The 27,414-nt window shown below is 39.9% G+C and overlaps 1 protein-coding gene and 1 non-coding gene across 18 annotated transcripts in view; both read left to right on the forward strand.

The window, feature by feature from the left end:
* Nucleotides 1–27,414, forward strand: part of MAGI1 (membrane associated guanylate kinase, WW and PDZ domain containing 1) — a 578,678-nt gene that overhangs the window by 246,651 nt on the left and 304,613 nt on the right. The gene's annotated exons all lie outside the window — the stretch shown is intronic.
* Nucleotides 4,898–4,972, forward strand: TRNAD-AUC (transfer RNA aspartic acid (anticodon AUC)). Its single transcript has one exon. It is a non-coding gene; the product is annotated as a tRNA-Asp (tRNA).

A 27,414-nucleotide genomic window follows, 5' to 3' on the forward strand; every position in this document is an offset into this window, starting at 1 on the left:
CCACCTCCTTACATAGCTTACATTCTTTATTAATAGGTGATTGGTTCTCAAACTTTTTGATGTGAGCACTATTTATTCTCTCTCTCTCTCTTTTTATTGAGGTATAGTTGATTTGCAATATTAGTTTCAGGGGTACAACATAGTGATTCAAAATTTTTATAGATTATGTGCCATTTATAGTTATGATAAAATGTAGGCTACATTCCCTGTGCTGTGTTTATTATTCTTGTTGCTTATCTGTTTTATACAGAGTATCTTGTACCTCTCAGTCCTCTGCCCCCATCTTGTCCTTTCCCCCTTCCCTCTGGTAACTACCAGTTTGTTCTCTGTATCTGTGAGTCTGTTTCTTCTTTGTTATAGTCACTACTTTGCTTTATTTTTAAGATTCCACATATAAGTGGTAACATATAGTATTTGTTTTTCTCTGACATACTTCACCTTATAATACCTTGTAGATTCATCCATGTTGTTGCAAATGGCAAAATTTCCTTTTGTATAGCTGAATAGTATGTCATAGAATGTATATGTGTGTGTAACATCTTTTTTATCCATTCATCTGTTGATGGACCCTTACATTGCTTACATATCTTCGCTGTTGTAAATAATGCTGCTATGAACATTGTGTTGCATGTATCTTTTTGAATTAGTGTTTTTGTTTTCTTCAGATACATATACCCAGCAGTGGAATTACTGGATTGTATGGTAGTTCTATTTTTAGTTTTTTGAAGAACCTCCATACTGTTTTCCACAGTGGCTGCACCAATTTACATTCCCACGAACAGTGTACAAGAGTTCCCTTTTCTCCACATCCTCACCAATATTTGTTATTTGTGGTCTTTTTGATGACAGCCATTCTGACGGGTGTGAGGTGCTATCTCATTGTGGCTTTGATTTGCATTTCTCTGATGATTAATGATATAGAACATCTTTTCATGTGCCCGTTAGCCATCTGTATGTCTTCTTTGGAAAAATGTCTATTTAGGTCTTCTGCCCATTTTAAAATCAGGTTTTTTTCTTATTTTGTTTTTTGTTTTTTGGGTTTTTTTGCTGTTGAGTTGTATGAGCTGTTAATATATTTTGAATATTAACCCCTTATTGATCATATCATTTGCAAATATTTTTTCCTATTCAGTACATTGTCTTCATTTTGTCAATGGTATTCTTTACTGTGCCAAAGCTTTTAAGTCTAATTAGGTCCCGTTTGTTTATTTGTGTTTCTGTTTCCTTTGCCTTAGGAGACAGATCTAAAAAAGAAAATTGCTACAATTCATGTCAAGGAGTGTTCTGCCTGTGTTTTCTTCTAGCTTTATAGTTTCCCGTCTTTAGGTCTTTAATCCATTTTGAGTTTATTTTTGTATGTGGTATGAGACACACACTCTCTCTTTAATAGACTTTAATTTTTAGAGCAGCTTTAGGTGTACAGAAAAATCGCCCAGAAAATATATGGAGTTCCTCATATCCTTTTCCCACTTACCCTTCAGTTTCTCTTATTATTAATTTCTTGTGTTAGTGTGTGTTTTTGTTACCATGGATGAACCAATATCAGTATATTACTTAACTAAAGTCCATAGTTTACTCCTTAAAACTCATAAATATATTTGAGAGTGCAAAAAAGGCTTTGTTTCTTGTATATCCACCTTTTTAGAAGTTGAAACTGAGGAATTTAAAAAAATTAATAGCAGTCCTTTATGTTTTTGCCAACTTCTTTCTGGTTTGGTTGAATAGAAGACAACTGCTGTCTCATCATTGCTTCTGCCTTCATTCTGTTGTGATGTCACTTGTCACGTAGCCTCTGGAAAACACCGCTGTATACTTGTAAAAAAGATGAGAGTGAAAAGGGCATTTTTGTGTGAGTATTATTAGGAAATGATTTTGAGCTTGTGGATCTCCTGAAAGGTTTTGGGAATACTTATGGATCCCCTGACCACACTTTGAGAACCACTTCCATCCATCTAAATGATGCTGCCTTTAAGTCCTGTTAATCCTTTAGATCTCAATTGACATTGCATCATAAGGAGACCTTCTCCTAGCCCAGACTAGATCTCCCTGTTGCACGATTCCATCACATGCGCTTAGAACATCTGTATTTGCTACTGGACTGTAAGTTCCCGGAGGGCCAAGACTAGGCTTCTGTTGACTGTTGTATTGTGTGTTCCTACCACGCTTGTTCTGATTATACTTACTGAGTCAGTGACTAAGTATGCAGAAGAAGTAGAAACTAATGTAATTATTTTTCAGGAATTTACTAGCAAAGAGGGAAGAGGCTTGAACATCATTTATTTCTACGTTAGAGTCTAAAGTCTTTAGTGGCTGGAATCATGCTTTTTCTCTGTGGATTATCGATGGATTTAGGTAGTGTTCAGGACATGTTGTGATGAGTGAATGGATGGATATTCAACTAGTGAGTGAATGAATTCAGTGTTAGCTGGGATTTCAAGTGAGAGTGAATGGCTCATTTGATTATGTCATTATTGTGTCCTGGAAATGACTAATTGCACTTGTGTTAGGAGTACTTATCAAATATATTTCCTAGGTGGGGACATTTCTATCAAAAGAGTTGTGAATTCAGGGGAAAAGGTGCAATGCATTAAGAATTTAGTATCCACTTGCCATTGCCAGCAGCCTTCCACAAGAAGAAGAAATAATTGATTAAACATGGGGCCTAAATGTCTGAGAAAGCTGTAAAATTATACCGGTTGAATTTTAATATGTGTTATGTGTTTTTGTTTTTCAGGTAAGGAATTATATTTGGTTCTGCCTGGTTACCTAAGGAACTTGACAGTTGCTGTCTTCTTGTGTTCATTTGTAACCTGCCAAATCATGCAAAACATGCTTGCCTGCAAAATCAGGGCTTCGATTGTAAGTAATATGCTCTGTGCTTTTGTCAGTGGAGTGGATCTGGAGGTAAGAGCTCTGCAGATTCTGTGGGTTGTGTCTGTTCTCTGTTAGGCTGATTTCACAGTGGGAGACCGTCCCGCCCCTGCCCCTTGTCTGCTCTGTTCTTTCTGTTTGGGATGATTCCCCTTTACTCTTCTGCATCAGTGTTTATCACTCATTATTAAAACACAAAAGCCTGGTGATTTCCCATATATCACCTTTCCACTGTAAAAAAGAAAAATTCAAATATACGAAAATAAGTTTTTTAAACATACCAGTTGTAGAGGAACCTAGAAAACATTATGCTAATTGAAATAAGCCAGACACAAAGGGGCCTATATTATAGGATCCCGCTTCTATGAATGCTTTAGAATAAGATACATTCATCGAGACAGAAAGTAGACTAGAGGTTACCAGGGGTGGGAAGAGGGAGGGAATTTGGAATTATTGCTTAATAATTGTAGAATTTCAGTTTGAAGTGATGAAAAAGCACCCCCCTCCAGTTTTACTGAGACATAATTGAAACAGTTTAGGAAATAGATAGTGGTGATTGTTGTACAACATTGTGAATATAAATAATGCCATCCAATTTTATATTTAAAAATGGCTAAATTGGCTAATTTAATGTTTATATATATATACACATATGCATATATATAATCACATAATTTTACATATATATATATATATATATATATATATATATATATATAATCACAATTTTTAAGATGTTTAAAAAAATAAATCAGCCATAAAATCCTACCCCTCAGGGATTTCACTGTTAACACTTGAGCACATTTTTTTCTTACTTTTTAAAATTTTAACTTATTTCCTGATAGTCGTTCTTATGATTGAAGTTAAGCTCATGGAATACAAGAAATGCTGTATCTATTTTTTTTAATTCAACCTTTTTTTGTTAGTATTTTCCCTGGACCATTGGAAGCTTGGCATTCAGACTGTCAGCTACATAAGATTTCATTCTCATCCATCCCATTCATTAAAGACCAAGAGCCACCATGCTTTCTGCTCCCGTTCCTGGTCATGCCTGACTTGTCCGTTTCATTTATTAGCACGTCTTTGCTGAGCACTCACTGTGTGCCAGTCATTCTTCTGGGCCCTCTGAATGAGGGGGAAGCCCAGTAACAGGGTTTGACCAGTGGAGCTCCATCCTCTGACCTGGGCAAACTAGTTCTGTGGGGTGTGTTTTGGGAGCCCCTGGGCTGGATGGTCTATGATTCTATCCTATTCCTCTGGTCCGAAATTGTCTGATGTAGGACATTTAATTCTGACACTTGAAAATGAACTGCCAGTACCCTGCCATGAAGAAACGATTGTAAGCATTTTCCAAAGTCAGTGCTCCTTCTTTTCTCTGTGGGTGGATGCTCAAGGTGCTCTTGGCCTCTCCTAGAAACTGATTTGTCATATAATGAACAATTTGAAAGAGTTGTTAAAAAAACCCCACAAAACCCCAGTGCATCCCCTTACCAGGATTCTGATAAAGGATGTGAAGTGTCTTTTTTTTAAGAAGTAGAAGGAAAAAGCTCGCACACAATAACGGTGTCTTGGTGAATATGGATCTTTCTTATGTGTAAATTAATTCTTTGCAGACTTTCTTTTCTTACATTAAAATGTATCCCACTCAGGATTAAAGAACCAATATGAGAAAATGAATATATTCTCAGTAAACCCTAGGGACAGGAGAAAAAAATACTCATTTTAACAAAAGCCTTAATGAAACTGGTGGAAGTGTTTTTTAGAGTTTCTAGATACTGGCAGAAACTCGGTCTGCTTCAGAAACATTTTTATTGGTTGACTCATAAGGGGGATGGTAGCATATGAATAACTGGATGGACAAACTCTTAGGGGTCTTCTAGACCGTATCCCTGGTGTGTCCAGTGGTACCAGGCAAATAGAAGAAATTGATGTGCAATTGAATGAATGGATGGATTTTGAAAGGATAGAACTTTTTATGCCAGGATATGAATATTATTACCACAGGAACAAAGATATACTCTTTAGGGGAGGTTTTATAGCTCAGTGGGAGAGTGCATACCTATCATGCATGAGGTCCTGGGTTCAATCCCCAGTACCTCCATGAAAAAAAAGAATAAGTAAATCAGTAAATTAAAACACCTAATTCCTCCTCCAAAATTTTTTAAAAAGAAAGAAAAAAGGGTATGCTATTTATTTGAACATGTGATCTCAGGAAAATTGGAGTGGTGGTAATGGGATGGTGTGACTCATGTTTGTATTCCAGTGCGCATCCACCATTCAGGATGCTGTGCGGTTATCTTTGTATGTAGCAAGCAGATAGCAGTCTTTTTCCTAGAGATTGGTAAGATATTATTTTACCCTCCTACCTATTTACCCGCTTCAAAAGCTAATTTTCATGTCTGTTTTCAGGCTTGTATGCAGGCAGATGTTTCAGAGTTTGTTGACAGACTTTTCCCAGACGTATTGTTGATCAGCAGGTTTCCTCAATTAGCAGCCACTTCTTGAGTCTGTTCTCTGTATGACAAATGCTATGGGTTTTCGTCCATGCGGGGACAGAGAAGTTTGCCAACTCGGCAGAACCCAGGGAAAGCCGGATAATGAATTTGAAGACAATTTGTGTAGAATGGAATTCATTAAAAGGGTTGAGAGCCCAGGAAGCAGTTTGATTGCAGGTCTTGTCCTGAACAAGAAAGTGGCCCCGCGCACTTACCATGCCCGGCCCTGGGCAATCCACACACACCCTCACATCCTATGTAAACCTCCGAAGAGTTCTGGGAAAAGAAACTGGAACCTTCATTTCACAGATGAGGACAGAGAGGCTCAGAGACTGTAGAATTTGCCAAAGTCTGCTCGACAAATTCGCCAGGCAGCCCCAAGTCACAACCTGATCTGTTAGGCTCCAAAGCCCTTACTTGCTTTCTATAAAAAAGGATTTATTGAATGAGAAGGGTGTTCTGGGCTGTGTTGTGCTTTTGTAAAAGGGAAAACATGCATGCATCATCTCAAAACATGAACACAGGGCTTCTGAGACTCATCTCTTAAAAGTAAATGAGATGATGTAAAATGTTTGACGTGGTACCTGATCTCTTATAAGTGCTCCATACGTGATGCCTGCTGTTGCTGTGGTTTTTGTTATTGACACGTAACAACAGAAGCCTGTGCAGAACAGCCACTGTTGTTCTTGCGCTTGATGTAGTGGGCATGGCCTTAAGAAACCCAGGCATGCGAGTCAGGCTTTCCAGGTTCAGATCTCAGCGTCTTAATTTCCTGGGTGGGTAGCCTTGACAAGCTCATTAAGCTCTCTAAGCATTGCTCTCTGTACCTGTACAGTGGGGATGATATTTGCACTAACTTCTTAGGATTCATGCGAGGATTCAGTGTCAGGGTGATGTATGTAATGTACCTTGTATGGTGTCTGACGCTCAGAAAATATTTTTCGTGTCTTCATCAGTCGTTAGTGTCATTATCAGTTGATCATCATAACTACCTAAAAGGCACCCTCAGTGGAAGGTGAATCGTGAGTTACTGGCTTTGTGGGTGTGTTTGGGTGGGTGTGTTTTGGGGGGGGGGGTGTGTGCAGGTGGAGTACCTGTGTGTAGTGAGTGTACCTTCCTATCAGAGACGTTGGGTAAACTAGCACAACGAAACTGTTATACGTCTGCTCGGAGGCTCTGGACAGGATGAGTGCTCGTTTCAGTGTAAACCTGTGATTTAGACACTTTGGTCATCACGTGTTCTTTTTTTTTGGTCTTTTGTAGGCTGTTGATAATAATCACGATTGATTTGCTGCTCTCGGGGGGGGGGGTGTATTTTTACACCAGCTCAGGGATTTTCTGCTGAGTCGGAGTGATCCATAGCAAGAGCCGTGGATCCCAAATTCAGTGCTGTCTGTGAGCATCCGTGGAGTCTTCAGACTGCCCTTGACCCTTTGACAATATTATTGATTACTCTGATTTATACTGTCTACATGATACAGCAAGTCCACAGAATCCCACCGATTCCACTTACTGGCCCCTGGGTTCCTCTTGCTGTCTTACATAACCTTAGGTGTCATTTCCAGCATTTATATAGTCTCTTAATCTTCTGTCCTTTTTTTTTTTTAATACTTTAAAAAGTGAGTTTTATCCACTTTAAATGAGAGACCAAAACAATACATAAATTCTGCTTTCATCTGCCTATTATTAGAACACTTGCAGACAGCAATTGAAACAGTGAAATTATAAACGAAGCAGTCTGCCTGGCTCTCATTCTTGCATTTTCTTTTGTTTTTTAATTTTATTTTTTTATTGAAATGTAGTTGATTTACAGTGTTAGTTTCAGGTGTACAGCAATCATCCATTCATTTTTCAAGGAAAATATTATATTCTGGGAATGTAACACAGTTCCAGTAAGGATCTGAAGAAATCTTTGGAGGTTAAATGACATCCCTAGGTCTTTAAATTTGACTTTGTATCTCCTTCAGGAATAATTTATTTTTAAAGGATCAATAAAGATTTGGCCAGATTTTCAAGTAACTTAACCATATGCACAGGTTCATATATTCTTTAGTATGTAGAGAGAAACTCTCCTGTGAATCACAGTGGTCAGTAGGGTAATTTTAGGATTTGTTCTCTTGCTCTCTGTCTGTCTCTTTCCCAGACACTCGTTTTTTCCCAGAGCTGTTAATCCAGATATGATACTGGATTTAGTTCCCTGGGAATTTCTAGTAAATGCATAAATATATTTCAAAGGATTGGATCTTTTTATTAAATTTTAGCAATTCTGCTTCCTTCAGGAGTCTTCAAAGGTCATATATTTGAGTTGGAAACAGTCGCTAAGGAGTTTTCCAGGCTGCTTGCTGAAATAGAGATTTGACTAATGATAGTAAAGGTTATGTAGATAAGACAGTGCATTTAACCTGCAAATGAAAACGAGTTGGCATCTTGCCAGCTCATCCTCATTTGCTAAATCTCTTCTCCATGCCTTGCTCTGTCAGCCTTGGAGAAAATGGACTGAGAGTATGTAGTCATTTTTGAAAAAGATAAATGGATGTGAGAAGGAGCCATTATGCCAATAGGTAGAGTAGATTGGAGTTGAAATCAGACGCAAGATGTGAAAAACTAACAGTAGGAATCATGGCTGGGACTTTTCTGTTTAAGCAGACGTGCAGTGCCCTTCCTTGGAAAAGGACTAGTAACAGCAGTGGCGACATGGCCTCCTGCCAACTGAAGGCTGTTCCACTGCCACCTCTTCCTCCTTGGGAGTGTCCATCTGACTCTCTACTGAGTTTTTGGACTGAGCCAGCAGGGAAAGAAATAGCCCAGACTATTCGAGTGATTTATTTATGCTTTAATATGCCATATAAAGCTATTTTCTTTCAAAATTAAGATGAAACACCCAACTAAGGGACTGGCTGAAGATTTAAGTAGTCTTCAAATTACCACATGTGCTACATCTGTCCCTATTAACCAGATGGGTTTTTGATAGGATGAATCTCAATTTAGGAGAGATGGATGAGTTTTCCTTGTCTTTTTTCTCTTGGTTTGCAGTTTCCATCGACAGATGATCTTATAGAAGAGCTGTCTGCTCTGGTGGGCTAAATCCAATTTCTTGTCATGATTTCTTTTCCCCAATATGGTGTTTTGTGGTAATTTAAACATCTAAATTATGGAGATTTTACATACTTTTGGGGGGGGATTTTTCTTTAAAAAAAATCAGGTGATTTTGTAACCCTGGGGCCACATAATCAGCAAGAACTAAGTAGATCTTCACCCCTTTAAGGGACATGAGATCTTCAGTTTGTCACAGTCCTCACCATTCCCTAATGTTTTATACCTGGCTTCTTTCTTTCATTTAAGTTTCTAATCAGTGAATTCAAGAATCACTGAGGCATACTTTTTTAGAACTTAGAGACACTTCCTAGAGAGCATAGATAGGGTACCACCTTCATTTAGTGGATGTGTGAACTCCAGGAAGTGGACCAGACCTGGAGAGATGGGGTAATGGGTTCACTATGTTGAAACTATGCTTAAATGTGCTGTATAGTCTGTGACAAGATTATTGCATGATTTCCTCATTGTAGTCGAAGTATAAAAAGCCTACGTCTCGGAAGAGTTTTGAATGTTTTTTTTAAGAAATCCTCATTTTAAGTCAATTTCACATTCTTGTTCTTAAGTCAGCAGAAATAAGTGAATAATAAGTATGTGATGATGTGTAAGCATTATGTCTTCTTTCCCTGCTGTAATATCGGTCTCCTCTAGAAGGCAGCAGAGAGCAGCTTGATGTTAGAGTCTAGGGCTGGGATACTGGAGTAATTCAGACCCTTTTCCTTCTCCCTGTCTTTATCGCATGGCAAATTCTGGGAATACAGGCAGTTCTTGAAGATATGAGAAGAGGAACGAAAGTTGGATTCTCTGCGAGGTGATGTTTATTAGCATCCCTAGGAATCAGTCAAATAAGGAGTGTGCCTGTACAAAGCAGTCACAAGTTTTTGTGTCTTTTAAATCAAAGTGACCAAATACCACCTGCATGTGTGTTCTGTTTGGCTGCCAAGTGCCAAACAGCCGGACTGTGATCCTAGCATAGAGACAATGAAAAGAAAGGCAGGAGCTTTTCCTCTCTAGAGTCTATTTTTCCTCTTAGATTTGTGGCCTCTATCTTTAGGCTAAGACTGAATTCATTTTATTCCTGAAAAGGTTGGCCAGAGCTCTTTTGCCTAATTGATTTACATGGTTATTTTCTGCTAGGAAGCAAAGTAATTTAAAGGGGAAAAATTTCCTCAAGACTCAGAATTGTTTAACTGTGACATTTTATTACCATCTTAATATGATATCTGAACCCCAAATAATCACTGGTAACAATATTTGGCAGTTTCTAAAATTTGGAAGCTCATTCTGCCCTGTGCTTATAAACTCAGCAAGAATGGAGACTACACCTTACATTCCAATTTTGCTACTGTTTAACATTTAATGTTCAACTTGGTCCTTGATTGCTGGGGATAAATATGCACAGTTTGCTCATTGGCAGAGTTTTAAGAAGTACCATTTACTATTTAAGGGACTAAAAATTGCTAATTTAAGCATGATAATGTAAATTTCTTCGTATGTGGCTAGAATTCAGTTTTAGCCAGACTGCAGCCAAATGGGAAGGTTGGCTGCGTGATGGTGTTTTTAGCTGTAACATGGAAACTACTTATATGTGTGGCTGACTTGGCAAACAAACATCCTCCTTCATATTTCTGAGGACAGGTTTCCTTTAAGAGCGTTTATAAGTGTTACCTTCTCTTGACATGCTTCTTGTTACTATCACTGGGGATGTGTTGTACATTTAAAGTGGGCATTTAAATCACCGTCCAGGGAAACGGGATGAAATACCCTGTTGCGCTTTGGTTACCTGTTGAGTTATCCAGTCACAGCATTGGGGGCTGGAAGATACTACCAGAGGTGATTGGACTTCATCCTGCTTCCTTGAGAAAGATGGTAAAACTTGATATGGAGATGACTGTCTCTGTTTTTAAGAACAAAGCCAAAAAAATCCAAGGAGAAGAGTGAGACAATAAACTCATCCTCTAATGCAGCTCTGACATCACCTCAGCTTCTCATGATATTTTTAGGCTTTACAGGAAAAGAAGATATGCTATTGCTTTTCTTCTTTAAGATTCGTGTGTTTATGTGGTTTTTCATAGATACCTCCATTCAGTGTAACACTTGTGGCATAAACAACTGTCTTTCCTTACCCAGCACCTATCTCCCCCTTGTTTCTACTGCCAGAATCCCGATTTTGTGTTTAATCAGCACGTTACTTGGTTACAGGCAAAGCAGTCCTGTCCCCAGTCGTACTTGATGAATCGTGATTGATCTAAGCCAGTCTGCTCAGCCCATTCTGCTTTAGCAGTGATTGGTGTAGAGATGTGCCCGTGACCCGACTCTGGCCAATGAGGCGTAATGGAAGCAGGAGAGATTCCTTTCCTGAATGAAAATGACAGACACCTGTGAAGATAAACCCTTCTGCCCCCCTCTCTCTTGCTTCCTGCTTTGAGTGAGGATATGTTGCTTGGAAATGTAGCAGCCATCTTGTAACAGTGAGGTGACAGGCTTGGAGAGGAAAAGGACCATGCTCAGGATGGTAGAATAGAAGGAAACAGTTGTATCTCTGTCAGCATTGTTGACTAGCTGAATCATCCCCAGGGAACACCTCCCTCCAAATTTCTGGGAGAATAATAAACTACTCATTATTGAAGCCACTGTTATTCAAGGATTCTCTTATTTGCAGCCAAAAGCATTCCTAGCTGATACCACCTAAAAGGCAAATTACGCAATGGAGATGCTCACCCATTCAACTGGATGAAAAGACAGCGACGTATTTTGTCTTAATCTGCCATTCTGTAAATATTATTTTCTTTTGGCCTGGAATGAGAGACAGATGTTGAGAAATGTAATTAGACTCTTGGTGTAGGTGGCCAAGTTTTAATTTTTAATTGAACATGAAGTCTCAGAGTGTTTGGCCACAGAGAGAAAAATAATCTGGCATTTCTTATTTAATTAAATCATCCTGTCCTACTGTACAGCTGAAGATCAGAGCTAGCAGGATTGCATTACATGGTGATTTTAATGTTGCTGTCTTTCACTGGTAACCATTTGTTTTAAAATCTAGTCCAGTCTGCTGCTTAGACAGCAGTACTGTATTTACAGTCGACTGATTCAGCGGTTGTCTCGGGAGACTCTGGTTGTGGCTGGATTCCTGGAACAGCTGAAAAGGTCAGGAGGTGGAGTTCACTTCTCTTTAGGGATGGGAGCCTCAGAGATGGGTCCCAGAGAGGGCAAGCACAGGTCTGCTCAAGGAATCTGGCCCTGCTGGGCAGTTGCTATGTTTAGATAAAGCAAGATTAATATTGCCTCCTCTGAGTTAGACTCACCATTATTTCTAAACTTGAATAGCTGGAGTTTACTCCACTTAAAAATTCACATAAAACCAAATCTATAAGATAGAATATGTCTGTGTTTTTTTTCCTATCTATTGTGCATAATGTTGTACTTAGAATGTTAAAACACACTGATGTCATGTGATTGGAACAAACCTCTAACTTTTGTACTAACTATATTATGAGGCTAGCTAGCATTGCTGGAAATTTTCAACTAGGAAATATTTTTAAGTGAATGCATTTATTTTCTATCATATAGGGCTAGGCAACTTCAAAGTAGGCTAACAGCATAATAGAAATCTTTAAGTGACCTGTGAGATTGAGTAGCTTAAGCAGTTTATAATTCATGTGTTATTTCTATATAGTTTGTTCTCTGCAGATTGAATGCTGTCATCCCTACCATTGTTTCTTAATTTACAGAACAGAATTTTCAAAGATTAGATAAAGCAGAATACAGTTTCACGTTAGCCAGGTCCAAATTTTTACAAAAACCCATTTAATAGGGTCAGAATTAATCAGGTTTTACAGTATGCCTTTTTTTCATTTTAATCTCAGGAGTTATTAAACATGGTAAGTTATCATTTTGTGAGGAGATGTCATATGGGTATTGATGAAGAATCAAAGTAAAGCCTTCCTATTTTAAAAAATAATTGGCTTCGATACATACTTGAGTTCTATGAGATGAAAATGCTTATGTAGTTAAAGAGTTTTATCCTCAAGTTCTTTTTCCCCCTTTCACTTACAATTCAAAAAAAGATTCTTACTAATAAATGATGCCCTAGACAAAATATTATTAAAGCAAATGGATTTGTTTCTTTGCATCGCTTCTTTGACCATATCTCCTCTGACAATACTGAATACACTGAAGTGTATTTGAACGTCTGGTCCTTCCTTAGCTGGGTGCATATCCGGTCTGACTCATTCCCCCAGGATTGGCCCTGAGGTTGAGGAGGTGATCTACCACATTTAGGTGTGAATTACTCTGCTTCATTTCTTTAGCCTTTCCGACTGCTGTCTCTCGCACAGCAGCACCCATTTTTAACAACACAAGTCATGTCATGGCATTTTCCTGCTAAAAACTGCTGAGTCATTTCCTTTAGATGAATATCCATATTCCTTACCCTGAGCTCAATGGTCCCATGTGATCCCTTCCCTCCCTGGGTCTCCAGACTCATCTTTTGCTACCTGTCATTTGCGTGGTATGGAAGTCTCTTTCCCCAGACCTTTGCTTGTATGACTTACTCTCACGGTTCCAGACTCCATTCCTTTGGAAGAGTAGCCATCCAGTCCTTGTTTCTTTATCACATAACCCCGGCTGATGGGTCACACTTAAAAGCGTAACATAATTTCATGTCTGAACGTATTTTATGTATCACCATTTCTATTGTCTGTCACCCTTCCTGAAGATGGAAGTTCTGTGCTGCCTGCTTTGTTTATCTCTAAGGGTGATGGGATTCCCCAATGCCTAGAGCACGTAGTAGGCCCTCTTAAATACTTTCTGAATAAAAGGAAGGGAAACAGTGTACAAATAATACCTGGAATATTTTAGAAGTAAAGTGGCAGAATTAATTTAGGCCATCCGAATCTAATATTACTCTCTCCTCCCAGATCACATTCTGACCTTTGAATCATAAAAAGTCTACCTCACCAGGAACTCCATCTGAAATAACTCCCCCTTTCTTATGTATTTATTTTTCAAAAATAGTTCAGATGGAACTCAAGTGCTGATTGAAGCCCCTTCATCAGGTAAGAAGTTAAATACTTAGAGCGGCCGTTCTCAAACTGGATTCTATGCCTGTTTCATCCTGATGAAACTCCATTAAAATCCAAGTACTGTCAAATATGTTGGTGAATTACGGCAGTACCGTATTGCTTTAGTCTACTGCAGTAGCATAGTAAGGAATTTTTCAAGGTCCTGTACTGAAGAAATCCCTTACCTCTTTGTCTCACTGTTTACTAAACTTACTTGGCCACAGAATCCCCATCCCCATGTATGCGATTTTCTTCCAAATTCCTGTTAATGTCGTGTGGAATTATATCCTGCCCTTCTGCCTCCCCACTTTGGCATGTCGTGGCTGAAATAGACAATGGTGATACTTGCATGACATTTCAGAGGGAACTTAGAGCTCTGACAGGATGCACATAGGGTGAGACCATCCTGGGGCCCCCAGCTCCCCGAGTCCGCACCCAGAGCTGAGGGCATCAGTCTTCTTAGAAACCCTGGTGGAGAAACTGTGCTTTATAGCACATTTGTGGATGGCAGCCCAGAGAACGTATGGCCGTCTTTCAGGTCATGTGTACAGAAGACCATCATTCTCTCTGGCTGTTTCCTAGAGATCATCTGTGAACTAAGAATGGCACTATTCAGAGATGTCTGAGCTTTCTGAATGCTGCAGAAACTTGGTGCCCTGACTAGAAAACATGCCATTATGTCCTTGCCTTGTGGTATGAATATCAAAGATCTGGTAGAGTTTCTAAGTCCACTTCCCAATCGTAGGAAAATGTCCACTGCAATAATTATCCAGTGTCAGAGACTCAGTGTCTTCACCAGAGTGAATGGTGGGCATCCCACACACTGAATTTTCTGTTCTCCTAGACTCCCATTTTGGCATAATTTAATTTGAGAGCAAGGTTTCTCATTGTGAAATATTAAGGCAAGGTGTTTTATCTAAAAATCATCGAATTATTTTATTCTCCAGGTGGCACAGTTTAAATAAGATGGAAGTGTAAATCTAATCAACTACATGACCATGTCCATTTTATACTGTGGAGCTTCTTTAAAAAAGACTGATTCATATGCAGCAGTAATTCATTTAAGCTCAACAAGTCTTCACATAATTTTATATTTCTCTACTATACTCTCTCTGCCAAGAATATGTTCATATAAATCACTTTTCCCCTGCTAAACTGACTTCAGAAAATATTTGAGTATTTTCTAGACTAGACTATTAACCCTTTAAATAATGGCTTCTTTTTCTGTTTTCTTTACTTTGTTTTTATTGCTATTGTCTGGAGCCAAGTTTTCTGAGAGGTTAAGTTTCCCCATTTTTCTTGCTATGCACAGATTTTTCTAATATTGGAGCATCCAGCTTGGAGTATCTCAGAATCCTAATCTCCGGGTCTTTTGTCTATGATAATTGGCTAAGGCTGGCCACGTCCATGTTTTTAGTTGGCTGGAATGGGATGTATTGCCCCTCATTCTGGGATCTGGGTGGAGAGTGACAGAGTCACAATTCCTGTCCATCAGCACCCTTGACTTGGACTCACTGAGGTCCCTCACATTCCTTCTTTTCCCTGCTATGGATCAAAGAGTAAGCCCACACGTTTGCTTTCCAGCCGTAGTTTCTGAGTAGCTGTTCTTTGTGGCATGATCTTTAGAGATCTGGTAGATTTTCTAAGTCCCACTTTCTTACCGTAGGAAAGTGTACCAGCTTTTGCATAGTTAATATAATGGAAGGCTATCTGATGATTGCCATTCTGCCCCCTGGTGGTGAGAGTTAGACATATAACAAGATACCTAATATGTGGTGGTGCTGTAGTAGGAACTTGGGCATGCCTTAGTCATCTTTTTATCTATAGTGTGTGCTCAGGGATAACAGCCAACATTTGAGGTAGGTCCTGTTACTGTCCTTCTTTATCAGATGTGTATGTATATATTTTTTTTTTGAAGTGTAGTCAGTTTACAATGCTGTGTCAATTTCTGGTGTAGAGCACAATGCTTCAGTCATACATGAACATACATATATTCATTTTCATATTCTTTTTTGTCGTAAGTTATTACAAGATACTGAATATAGTTCTCTGTGCTTTACAGTATGAACTTGTTATCTATTTTATATATACTGGTTAATATCTGCAAATCTTGAACTCCCAATTTATCCCTTCCCACCTCCTTCCCTACCAGTAACCATAGGTTTGTTTTCTATGTCTGTGAGTCTTTTTCTGTTTTGTAAGTAAGCTTGTTTGTCTTTTTTTTTTTTAGATCCCACATGTAAGTGATATCATGTGATATTTTTCTTTCTTTCTGTCTTACCTCACTTAGAATGACAATCTCCAGTTCCATCCATGTTGCTGCAAATGGCATTATTTTATCATTTTTTAATGGCTGAGTAGTATTTCATTGTATATATAGATCTATATACCACAGCTTCTTTATTCAGTCATCTGTCGATGGACATTTAGGTTGCTGCCATGTCTTGGCTATTGTAAAGTGTGCTGCTATGGACACTGTGGTGCATGTATCTTTTTGAATTAGAGTTCCCTCCGGATATATGCCCAGGAGTGGAACTGCTGCATGAGATAGTAAGTCTATTTTTAGTCTTTTGAGGAATCTCCATACTGTTTTCCATAACAGCTGTACCAAATTACATTCCCACCAGCAGTGTAGGAGGGTTCCCTTTTCTTCACAGCCTCTCCAGCATTTATTGTTTGTGGACTTTTGAATGATGGCCATTCTGACTGGTGTGAGGTGATACCTCATTGTAGTTTTGATTTGCATTTCTCTGACAGTCTCTCTTTATCAGATGGAGACACTGGGGCACATAGAGGTTAAATGACACCTTTAAAGTCATATAGTGATAGAGCCAGGATTCAAAGCCAGACACTTTGGTACCACAGTCCTCCCACTCCACCCCTGTACTCCTGTCTCAGTTGAATGACTGCATGATGAATGGAAGGGATACAAAAATCAAACTATGCTGCATAGGACTCCTATTTGGAGTTCTGAGCAGATTGAAAAATTGAGTTCTTTTCACTCAAATCCTGGAACTTGCGATTTTACAACAAAGTGTGGAGTTTTGTGATTCTCTGAGTGCTATGTTTTTCATTGTGATCATTCATTCATTTAACAAATATTTGTTGAGCACCTAATATATGCCAGACATTATCCTAGGTAATGGAAATTCAGCAAAGAACAAAGCGAGGAAAAACCCCACTCACTCTCAGGTAGCATACATTCTAGTGGGCAGTTCTGATTATCTTCTGAGCCAGACATACAGTAAAATTTTATCTCTGAAGACTTTATAGTTATAGCCACACTCAGGTGATTGAGAACAGTCAGAGTCCTGTGCTTGGAGGACTTTCCTCTGCATGGCTGAAGGATGACTTGAGCAAGTCATTCTGGTGAGAACCTGAGAGATGAGACAGAATCACTCAGGCATCTCCAGTGTGGTGGCGATTTTTTGTTGCTATGGTAACCACTTCTAGCATCCCTTTCCACCGCTACATCAGAATTTTGACAGGACAATGTGAGTTTATGTACAAGCACATGTCCTTTTCATAAAGCCCAGTTGGGGTGGAAGAAAGCTTTAACACCTGTGTTGTCTTTTTAAAGATACACAGTGTTCAGGCTAATTAAACCTGTGCGCAGGCTTCTAATTGTCAGTGCTTCGCTTGGAGTATCAGATTGCTTTGTTTGTAATGATGGTATGTCTTCAAGTGATGGGATTTTGAAAATATATATGTTCACAGGTACACCTAGCAAATTCTCACCTTTTCTAATCCCCAAACACACTAATTTTCACACCAAATTCTTTGAGGTTCACACTGCATCTCAGCAAAGATGAAATACTCGAGGGTCTAATGAGGCCCTCCTCTGTGATTAAGATTTCATTCCTCTCACTTCAGCCTAAGTTCTTCACCAAAACTGTGATTATGCTGCGCATTTTACATGTCAGAACTACTCATTTCGTCATCTTTTGTCGTTGTTGCTAACTTCCTAACATTAATGAGAAAGCGTTACTTAAAGAGGAGGTATGTGTTGAAGAGGCATGGATGACAGCCTGTTATGGGTGATGGCTGGACGTTCTGGTGAGTTATAAGCGTAACATTTACAGAATCCAGTCCTCTTCCCAAGGGACACTGTGAGCAGGGCAAGGGCTTGATAGAATATACTTTGGAAAGTATAAAGCAGTCCTGCGTGAAAGATCCAGTATTAAAGGTTTTGGTGAAGTAGCTCTTTTTTCCTCCCACACAGCCACACATTTCCTCCCTATGGTGTGTCCACAGTGTCACAAGAGCAATTTAGCCGTCCCCTGTCCCTCCTCTCAGGGCCATCATTCATTGGTTCGTGTATTGATTCATTGATTAACAGATGAATATTAATTGGTATAGAGCAGTGTTTACATCGTGTAGTGTAGGTGGTAGAAAATCACAAAACAGCACATAATATTCCTTTGTTTATTAAAACTATTCACTCTATCCATTAAATATAGTATAATGTCTGTTTTACAAAAATGAAATTGTATCTAATAATATATGTGTGCTGTTAACATATGCATATGTTCTATGTATTTTATCTGTGTTTGTATAATGCACACATATGCACAGTTTGAACAAATCTATGGCAATGTTTATCTTTATGTGGATGGCCTGCCACTTGTGGATTTCTTTGCCCTTGTGTCTTCTGGTGTTTTTGAATAATGAATATATAATATATAATGAATGAATATACAATATTTTGGTTTAAATGCTATTTTGCAAATAATTTTTTTAAAAAATCATGCTTAGTATCTAGCAGTTTAGGCATTTGCTCTATGTCCTTTTGTTTGTAGGGCTGTGTGCTGCTTGTTCGAATTTCTGAGAGGCAGCTCATAGGCTGGGGTGAGGACAGAGGACCGGGTGGAGTTGACTGTCTCTTAGCGAGTTTTGGAAGCGGGGAAGGGAGGGAGAGAGGGAAGAAGGAAGGAAGGAAGGAAGGAAGGAAGGAAGGAAGGAAGGAAGGAAAGAAGGAAAAATAAACACAGGAAGGAAAAATACTGCATTCCAGTTTGAAAGAACAGGAGCACCTCTATGAAGGCACCTAGTGAGCCTGATATGGGAAGCATGAATCCAAACATGACAAATACATTGCTTCAGGGAGATTCATATGAAAAAGGGAATTAATCTTAACTTTTTATGTTCCCCTCCTTCATGTTATATCAACATGTAGGTTCATCTCATGTTTGTGTGTGAATCTTGTAATAATTTGACTTCAGTATGTGCTCAGAAATCTACACCATCTTGTTCACTAGGCACTTTTGACTATTTATACAAGAGTTAGGAAAAGGTGAAGGCATTTGAAGGCAAGACACATCACTAATATTTAACTAAAATGAACTACCTACGCTTTACAGAGAGAAAAATTATGAGAGAAGTCAGTTTGCAAAGGTAAAGCAAAGAAAAGACAAAGCAAAGATTCACCCTTGCAGGGTTCAGGCTGGGGCACTGAGGTCATTTCTCTTTCCCCTGTCTGTTACGATGACTGATCAAAGATTGGTTCATCTTTGCCTTGTATCTAGAAACGTGTATTGTGAAAAGAATTGCATCAGGTTCTCAGACTAATCCTTTCTTCATCATTTTAGGAAGTTGTCTTTTAGATTCAACCACAATGCTTCCAGCAATTCTGTAATGCCTGCTTTTCCTGTGAGTCTGCCTGACACGGCATTCTTAAAAAGAAAGTCTTTGTTGACCAAAGTCATGTCACATTAACCTCAGACAACACAGCCAATCTGTTGTATGTGGTTGTGAACCCTTGAGAAACACTTTGATGGGGAGTTAGAGTCATAGACCAGTCGATTCAAAGACCCAAGGAGAGGTGTGGTGGTTCAGAGACCTATGCATAGAAGATGTTGTTGTGCAGTGTTCGTAAAACCCCCCAGAATGACTCTGCCCACTTGGTTAGACAGAATCTATTGCAGCAGCAGACACTTAAAAATCTTTGTTATATTATTTCCTTTTGATGACCATCTTCTGCTCTTGCATTAAGGTTTATGTGGAGCTGGAGGTGACTCAGGGAGAACATGTGACTAAGCTTGGCCAATCAGGATAGTGCTCCATCCTCACGGTCGCTGTGATTAGCTTAGGGGTCAGGGAATGATCCAAGACAAGCCAATCAGAATCAACCTGAGGACTTTTGCCAGACCTATCAGAGAAGGGATTTCTGAGATTGAAAGTTACAGGCTTGAGCCTGTATGCAGCCACATTGCTGCTGGGTGGGGAGATCTTACCTGGGAATAAAACTAAGCAAAGCTAAGACTTGCAGAGAAATGTGTCCGTGTTCTGTTGTTTAAGACAGAGCACTACTGACATTTTGGGCTGGATGAGTCTTTGCTGTCTTACACATTATAGGATGTTTAGCAGCATCCCTGACCTCTCTCCACCAGATGTCAATAGCATAACCCTAAACTCCCAGTTGTGATAGCCAGACATTTTCCTGGGTTTTGCCAAATGTCCTCTGAGGGACAAAAGTGTCTCCAGCAAAAACTACTGGTGGAAGCAACTGGGTCTAACTGGTTTTGAAGACAACTCTTGGACTTTTTAGTTATTTGTACTATATTAGTTTTCTGTCGCTACTGCCTCTATGACCTTACTTCTGTTGTCATATCTTTGACTAAAGCCAGGAAAGATTATTCTCTTTTAAGGAGTCATGTGATTAGATTGGCCCATCCAGGTAATCCAGAATAGTCTCCCAATCTCTGTCCTTTACTTAATCACATCTGCAAAATCCTTTTGCCCTGTAAGGTGATATATTTACAAGTTTGGTGAGTAGACATAGACATCTTTGGTGGGGGCCTTATCCTGTGTACCATGTGCACTGATAAATTTTTTTTTTTTTTGCTTGAACTAGATTGACTTGACTTTCAGTTACTGCAATCAAGTGTTCACAGTAAAACGTTTGACACCTAGTGTTTGAAACCTCTTTTTTTTTTTTTTTTGAAATCTCTTTTTAAATCTAGCTACAGATGATAGAATCAGATTTTTTTGTTTCTAACCCCCAGCACCTAACATGAAGCCTGATACACAGTGGGCCCTCCCTTTGGACTCAGTAAATGCATGTTAGCTCATCTTAGGTGCCAGGAAGAAGAGTTGTTAGAAACTCCACCACATGAATTTTTAGGCAGGGCTCTGGGAGAGAAAATGCAGAGAAAGGAAGTAAACATTCCCTGCAAAGAGAAGCAATTAAGTGCTTCTAAAGAGCTGGGGTTTCAGAGTCAGGTAGCAGGGAACAAATTGCAGTTCCCCACTGCTCCCACCACTCTGAGAAATAAGATAGTCGGGCTCTGTGTTGGCCTAATTGCTGCTCTTCCTTCCCTTCGGTTTTTTGTTTGTTTGTTTTGTTTTTTGGGGCGGTTTTTGTGCATTGCACTTTAAGGTAAGTGACTGATAAATCAACCCTGGGTGGAGAAGAATTTATTACTTTTGTTTTCCTTCTCAGAGCAATTTCTCAAGAGGAAATATATTTCTGGTCTCAGCCTGTGTGTTCTGGAGTCTGTGAGTTTTCTAATAGGGAGATGACACAAATCCCCAGGGAATTACAGTGCACTGGCCTGTAGCACATCCAACAGGCCCTCTGATGCCTTCTGTGTCCTCAGAGACTCTCCCAGAGCCTCAGGTTGGTCCTGCATCTTATGTAGCATCTCACTGCAGAAGGGATGGCATGTGATGCATCAGCCCCCAAGATGAGAGGACCAGAGGATGCCTTTAATTTAAAGCAATCTAAGGGAGCCTGACTGCTTTGGTTGAGCAAGTATTTCTCTTGGAAGCTCATTTTTTGTTTTCAAAGACCTTAGAGAACAGAGAGACCTGAATCTCACATCCCTTGACTTGTAACATGGAACTTTTTGAAAGCTCTACTCTAGAAAGCAGAATAAACTGCGGCTAGCACCTCCGGTTGCCCAAAGGACAGCTGATAGGGGAGCTTCCCTGGCTTTAGTTGACTCGTCCCAAACAGAAGGAATTCGACAACCTAAACTCCTGCTGTTTCACTAAAGCAGCACAAAATCTTGGTTATAAAACGGAGTGTTTTCCTGTAATGAGTGCACATAAATATTTCATTGATGCAATTATCTTTGACGTGAAATAATTCCACAGCCTGGCTGGTGCCTGTGTGAAGTGATAAATCTACTTCCTTCCCCCAAGTGATTTCTTTTTTTAAAGAAACAGACTGTGTGTCTGAAACTGTGGTTTATGTGTGTATGTGGCTCCTGTACCTGCTGTTTCCTTCCCTGGAATGTGCACGTGACTCCTAGGAGTAAGTGGTAATGAGAAAGGAAGACAGTGGGTTGTTTTTTGTGGTTTTGTTTCCTTGCGTTTTTTCTTTTCTTTTCTTTTCTTTTTTTTTTTGGCAGTCAAGATGAAATAGACAAATGCTGGTTCAGTTGTAATTTCCAAACTCCCAGCAGCATACTTAATTAAAAATGCATTTCAAATTCTGAGCTCTGGCTGTATATAATAAGAGCTAGTAAATTCAGCTTTGCACCTTTGCACTTAAAAAAAAAAAAAAAATTTGGCCTAAAGAGGAGGAAGGAAATATGGTAAGGAGACCAAAAAAAAAAAAAACAAAAAAAAAACTTTCTGGTCCTGCAAAAATTATAACTGCTGCCTGCCCATGTTTTACTTTTACCTGGGATACAGAAGATTGTTACATACCATTTTTACCGTCTGATAAAAGTGATTGGCCCTTGACAAAATGCCGTTTTGCAAAGCATTGCTGATTAAAACTTATCTGAGTTCATTTTTCTTCCTAGACGGGTCTCCGTTTTGAGGGCATATCTATAGGCTTTACCATATTTGCAAATTTGCCACCTTCTTTGTTTTTATGTTCTTCGGTGCTCTCTCTCTCACTCTCTTCTGTCATCTTATATCTTTGTCATGATGCTGTGTGCTGATTCTAAAGTTGTATCTGTGGTCCCTGGTCTTTCTGACTTTTCTAGGAGAACAAAACACCATCATTAATATATGTAGTAATTCTCCAGGGCAGAGGAACAAAAGCAGCTGCCAGGTTTGGTGGCGGTGGGAAACATATTGGAGATGATTTAGATCCGTGTTGTGTGATGTGTGTGTCTGTATGTGTATTTCATGATCATGGTACCTCAGAACCGTCATTCAAAGAGACTGCTCTGTCAGGGAGGAAGTGACTGAGGACTTGACTTATCTGTTGAAAACTAAGTTAAGGGTCACTGATGATCGTGGAAGGATCTGAGAGTCTACCCCACGTATGAGCTAGTATCGCCTATTATGGTTTCATGCGTGCTTTCAGAAGACATGAGACTCCTGGGTCAAAGATAGAGGACTTAATCACTTACAGCACAACAAGCAACAATAACATCACGTATGTGTCAGCTCCCCAAATTCCAAGGGGGCGACGTGAAGGGGCCCAGGTGGATATCGTGCATGCTGGGTTTGCTTGAAAGCCCAAGAACCCTGAGTTTGCGGAATCTGCCTTTTTTATGCAAACCTGCTTTTTGTACTGGGTGGAGACAAGACCTTTGCCCTCAAGATTGCTCCCTGCAGGCACATCCCTGAGCAGTGGCCCGGGCAAAGAGTGATCAGGGCTTAGCATTCTTTGCAGAGACACTCAAGGCTTAGGGCCTCTGGTGGATTGCCACTCCCAAGAGTCACCTAAGGCACTTTGATATGTCATATTGATTATAAAGCTAGCTGCCATTTACTGAGCATCACTGTACTCCAGGCTCACCGCACATGCTCTAAATGGTTTAATTTGCATCCTTGCAAAGCCCAGTGTTTTAGTGTGGATGTTTACAGATAGGCAAACTCAGACTTAAAGAGTTAAAACGGCATTGCCTGCTCTGACCACTGCCGTAAAGTGAGACTCGATTACTTTTTCTTTTAGCTCCTTATATGTCTCTTTCCTGGCCCTTAGAACAGTATGTCCTTTTATTTAAATTTTTTCCCCGCTGTCTCCACCATTCGAATGAAAGCTCTTAAAAAGTCAAAGACTTCATTTTGTTTGCCTTTGTTTTCCCAGCAGCTAGATTATGTGCCTGGTGGTGTGTTAAGAAGGGGTAGATCTTTTGAAATTCTGTCTGATTTGTATCCCAAGGGTTTACTCAATGTTTAGCAAAGCACCTGTCATGTAGTAAGTGCCCCCAAAATGTTTGTTGAATGAATATATAAATGAGTGAATGGACTTCCCCAGCTACTTAGTAACAGAGTCAGCACCGGAACTCGGGTCTTTCTGGCTCTGAAGCCTCACACTTGATTATTCGTCTCTACTCTTTTCAGTCAGTGATGGGATCAGCCCAGTGCACAAAAATCCTTGGGACTTAGGGTTCTGTATCGCTTGCTTTAGTGGTTCCTACAGGGTAGGCAATAAGTATTATTTTGGAAGTCAGTTAGAAATGAGTTCCATTTAGTTTTATTTTTTGAATCTCTCTTGCAACTTGAATAGAGAGAAACCAGTGGGCGAGAGCAATGGGTGCCTCTCAAAGTCAGAAAGAACCGTTTTTACTTAACACGAGCCTCTCTTTCCAGAGCTTCCTGTGGGTGATAACATAGAGGGTATGACCAAGAATGTTAGCTTCTTCCCCGGCTAGTTTCCATGGTGACGGTTGCAGCTTTGATAGAGCCGGGCTGGCAGGGAGAGGAAGAAGCAGCGGACCGGGTGATGTCATGTCACGAGGTAACCAACAACCTCATGACCACAACCAGTAGGGTCTGTAGTCAATGACGATGGACAGAAACTGGCTCCTAATGTGTGAGGAATGGGTCCTGAAAAGCTGTTTTTAATCTGTGAAAGCGAGATTTGCCTGTATTAAGGGTCAAGACTTAACAGTGCTGTTACTTCTCTGACTATGAGTTGGCAAAATCTGTATGAAGTTGGAGATTTTACCTGTGAGAGAATAAAGGTGGACGGTGCTCACCTGGTAAGGTTCCCGGAGACATCCTAAAGCACTCATGGACAAAATTTGTAGAAATACCCCAGAAAGAATTTCACTGACAACATATTTATAACGTGCTGTTCAGATAATCTCTTGTTATTACAACAAACCATCCCCAAACAAAGTAATTTGACACAACAATTTCATTATTATCTCTCGCACTTTGGGGATTGTTCTTGCTCTGACTTCTCATGTGGTTGCGGTTCAGATGGGAGCTGCAGCTGGATTCATCCTGTGGGATTCCTAACTCACGTGTCTGGCCAACGATGCTGGCTCCTAGTTGGGACCTCACCTTGGACCTTCAGCCTGCACGCATGCTCATGGCCGCTCCACCTGGCCTGGTTTCCTCACCCAGTGGTGACTGGGGTCCAAGAGTGGGGGTGTCCAGGAGAGAGGAACTAGAAGTCTCTTAAGCCGTCAGCCTGAAAACTGGCACAGCATTGCTTCTGCCATATTTTGGTGGTCGTGCTGTCCAAAAGCCCACATTGAAGGGGAGGGGACGGAGACCCTGCCTTTCACTGGAGGGAGTGGGAAGAAGCTTTTCAGCTGTCTTTTTTTTTTTTTTAACTGAGGTATAACTGATTTACAATGTTGTGTTAATTTCTGGTATACAGCATAGTGATTCAGATATATATGTATGTATATATTTATATATATTTTCACTTTCAAATTCTTTTTCATTATAGGCGACTACAAGGTATTGAATATAGTCCCCTGTGCTATATAGTAGGACCTTGTTGTTTATCTATTTTATATGTAGTAGTTAGAATCTGCAAATCCCAACCTCCCAATTTATCCCTTCCCATCCCCTATTCTCCCTGGTAACCCTAAGTTTGTTTTCTATGTCTGTGAGCCTGTCTCTGTTTTGTAAATAAGTTCCTTTGTGTCCTTTTTAGATTCCACATGTAAGTGATATCATATGGCATTTTTCTTTCTCTTTCCGGCTTTCTTCACTTGGTACGGCAGTCTCCAGGTCCCGTCTCATTTCGACTGTCTTTTGAAACCACCGAAGTGTGAACTCTGTTCTCTTACTGCCTTCATGGGGCCTAGAGACAAATCTGAAAACTCCCAAGTGCTCTAAAAATGTAAGAAGGAAAGTAATACTCAAAATCGAGGGTCTTCTAAACTTACCTAGTTTAAGGCTATGTCTTTTCAGTTATGCTTCAACTGTCTCCCTCCTATAGTATTTTGCTCTTCTAAATCAAGACTCAAAAGGCTTGCAGAATCTTGGGGAATAGCTTCTTCACATACTTTCCTTAACAAGGAGGTGATGGACAAAAGAGAACTTTCAGAAGTCAGAAGCTTAGACTTTTATGGGCCACAGTTCACTATTTTCTCATCAGGTAGTGCTTTTTGGAGGAGCTTTGACCATAAGGTCACTGATTTTGGAGATGGTTATGCCTCATAATTTAAAGCACCCCAGACAGTTCTAGGCAGAAGTGTCTCGAGTATGGCCTGACTGACACCAGTTATAGTTTGTGTTTCAATTAATACAGAGGCTGGTGTCATAAGTAAATTAGAGCTATTCAGATTCTTTTCAAATTGCTCAACTCAGAAACCACGTCTGGAATTTTTAACCTATTACATGCAATGCAGAAAGTGAACACTCTTTTTTTCTTTTTTGTCCTTGTGTATTTTATTTTTATTTTTTAGATTCCACATGTAAATGATACCGTATGGCATTTTTCTTTCTCAGAAAGTGAACACTCTTATTTGTTGACTGAGGTGGCCATATTGGACATCAGCACGCTTAAACACATCTCTACTGGATAAGAAATGGAAAGGAAGGCACTGAATGCATCGGGTCTTGCTAAAAGCTCACGTTGGCAAAGAAATCCTGATGTTTTTGCTTTGTCTGTAATTTTGCCTCTGTGTTTTCCCAAAACTCAACTCTGATGTTTCTTTTTAAAAAAAAAGAAAGGTTTAACTGTTTTGGCCTCCAGTCTGGTTCTTCCAATAGCTCTTAAAAATGGAGGGAAACCTCAGAAGAATGAATACAGGTGGATGAATCAGCTTGCTTTTAAAGGCAGAGACCTGGCAAAAGACAGAGCTTCAAAGATAAGTTTTCTTAAAACTTGGGAGGACTCTGTTATCCAGTGTGCTAGGCTTGGATTGGAAACAGGGATGGCAGGTTTTCATTTCCGGTGTGTCCGTAGCCCCCTCTGCCTCAGAGATTGGTTTAAGAAATGTGTCAGGCTGCCGTGTTCCCCTCATCCTTTTTATATCTGGACAAAGCTGAGAGGTGGTGATATGGAGGCAGAGCACACGTTTCTGTCACACAAAAGGGGACAGAGAGATACTACACATATATCTGTATCCACCTGTCTCTATGTATCCATCTTTATTGGAAAACGACTGACTAGTTTTCAACTTAATTTCTACCAGGCTGAAGCTGCGGTGTGGGGTCTGGCCCATCTTCTGGAGTTCAGTTAGATGAGAACAGTTTGTTACCTCTTATGAAACCTCAGGTTTCTCCCTCTGAGGCCACAGAGGATTGAGAGAGAGGGTGGGAGAAGTGGCAACGATTCTTCCCTGCTTGGCTGGATTCACCCTTCCTTCAGATACCTTGGCAGGTGGTGGAGAAAAATAGAAGAGAGGGACGTGCTAACTGAGATGAGTGCGGGGTCTCTTCACAAGCCGTCAGAAGGCATGGAGCACTGTCTTCTGTCTGTTCTTCCTCTTCCTTTCTCTCTTTTCTTTCTTCCTTTGTCTTCTTCTGCACTCTCATCCAGCTACTCTTCTCCTGTCCCTTCCTCTCTTCTCAATTTATTTTCCTTTCTTTCCCCCTCTTCTCTGCTCTACCAGTAACACACTTCCTAATCGTAGTGTTGACTTAAGTCCTAATTAGAAGAAATAAATGACTATACCCTTCTTCTCAGATTCATTTTTAAGAAGATAAAGCTTTTCTGGATTATTGAGAAAAAGTCATCTCTCAGCCATTCTCTCTTTCCTCCATCACTGAGCACTGTGGCTACACCTCAGACC

Source organism: Camelus dromedarius, chromosome 17, assembly GCF_036321535.1.
Source record: "Camelus dromedarius isolate mCamDro1 chromosome 17, mCamDro1.pat, whole genome shotgun sequence".
In the NCBI taxonomy this organism is placed as follows: domain Eukaryota; kingdom Metazoa; phylum Chordata; class Mammalia; order Artiodactyla; family Camelidae; genus Camelus; species Camelus dromedarius.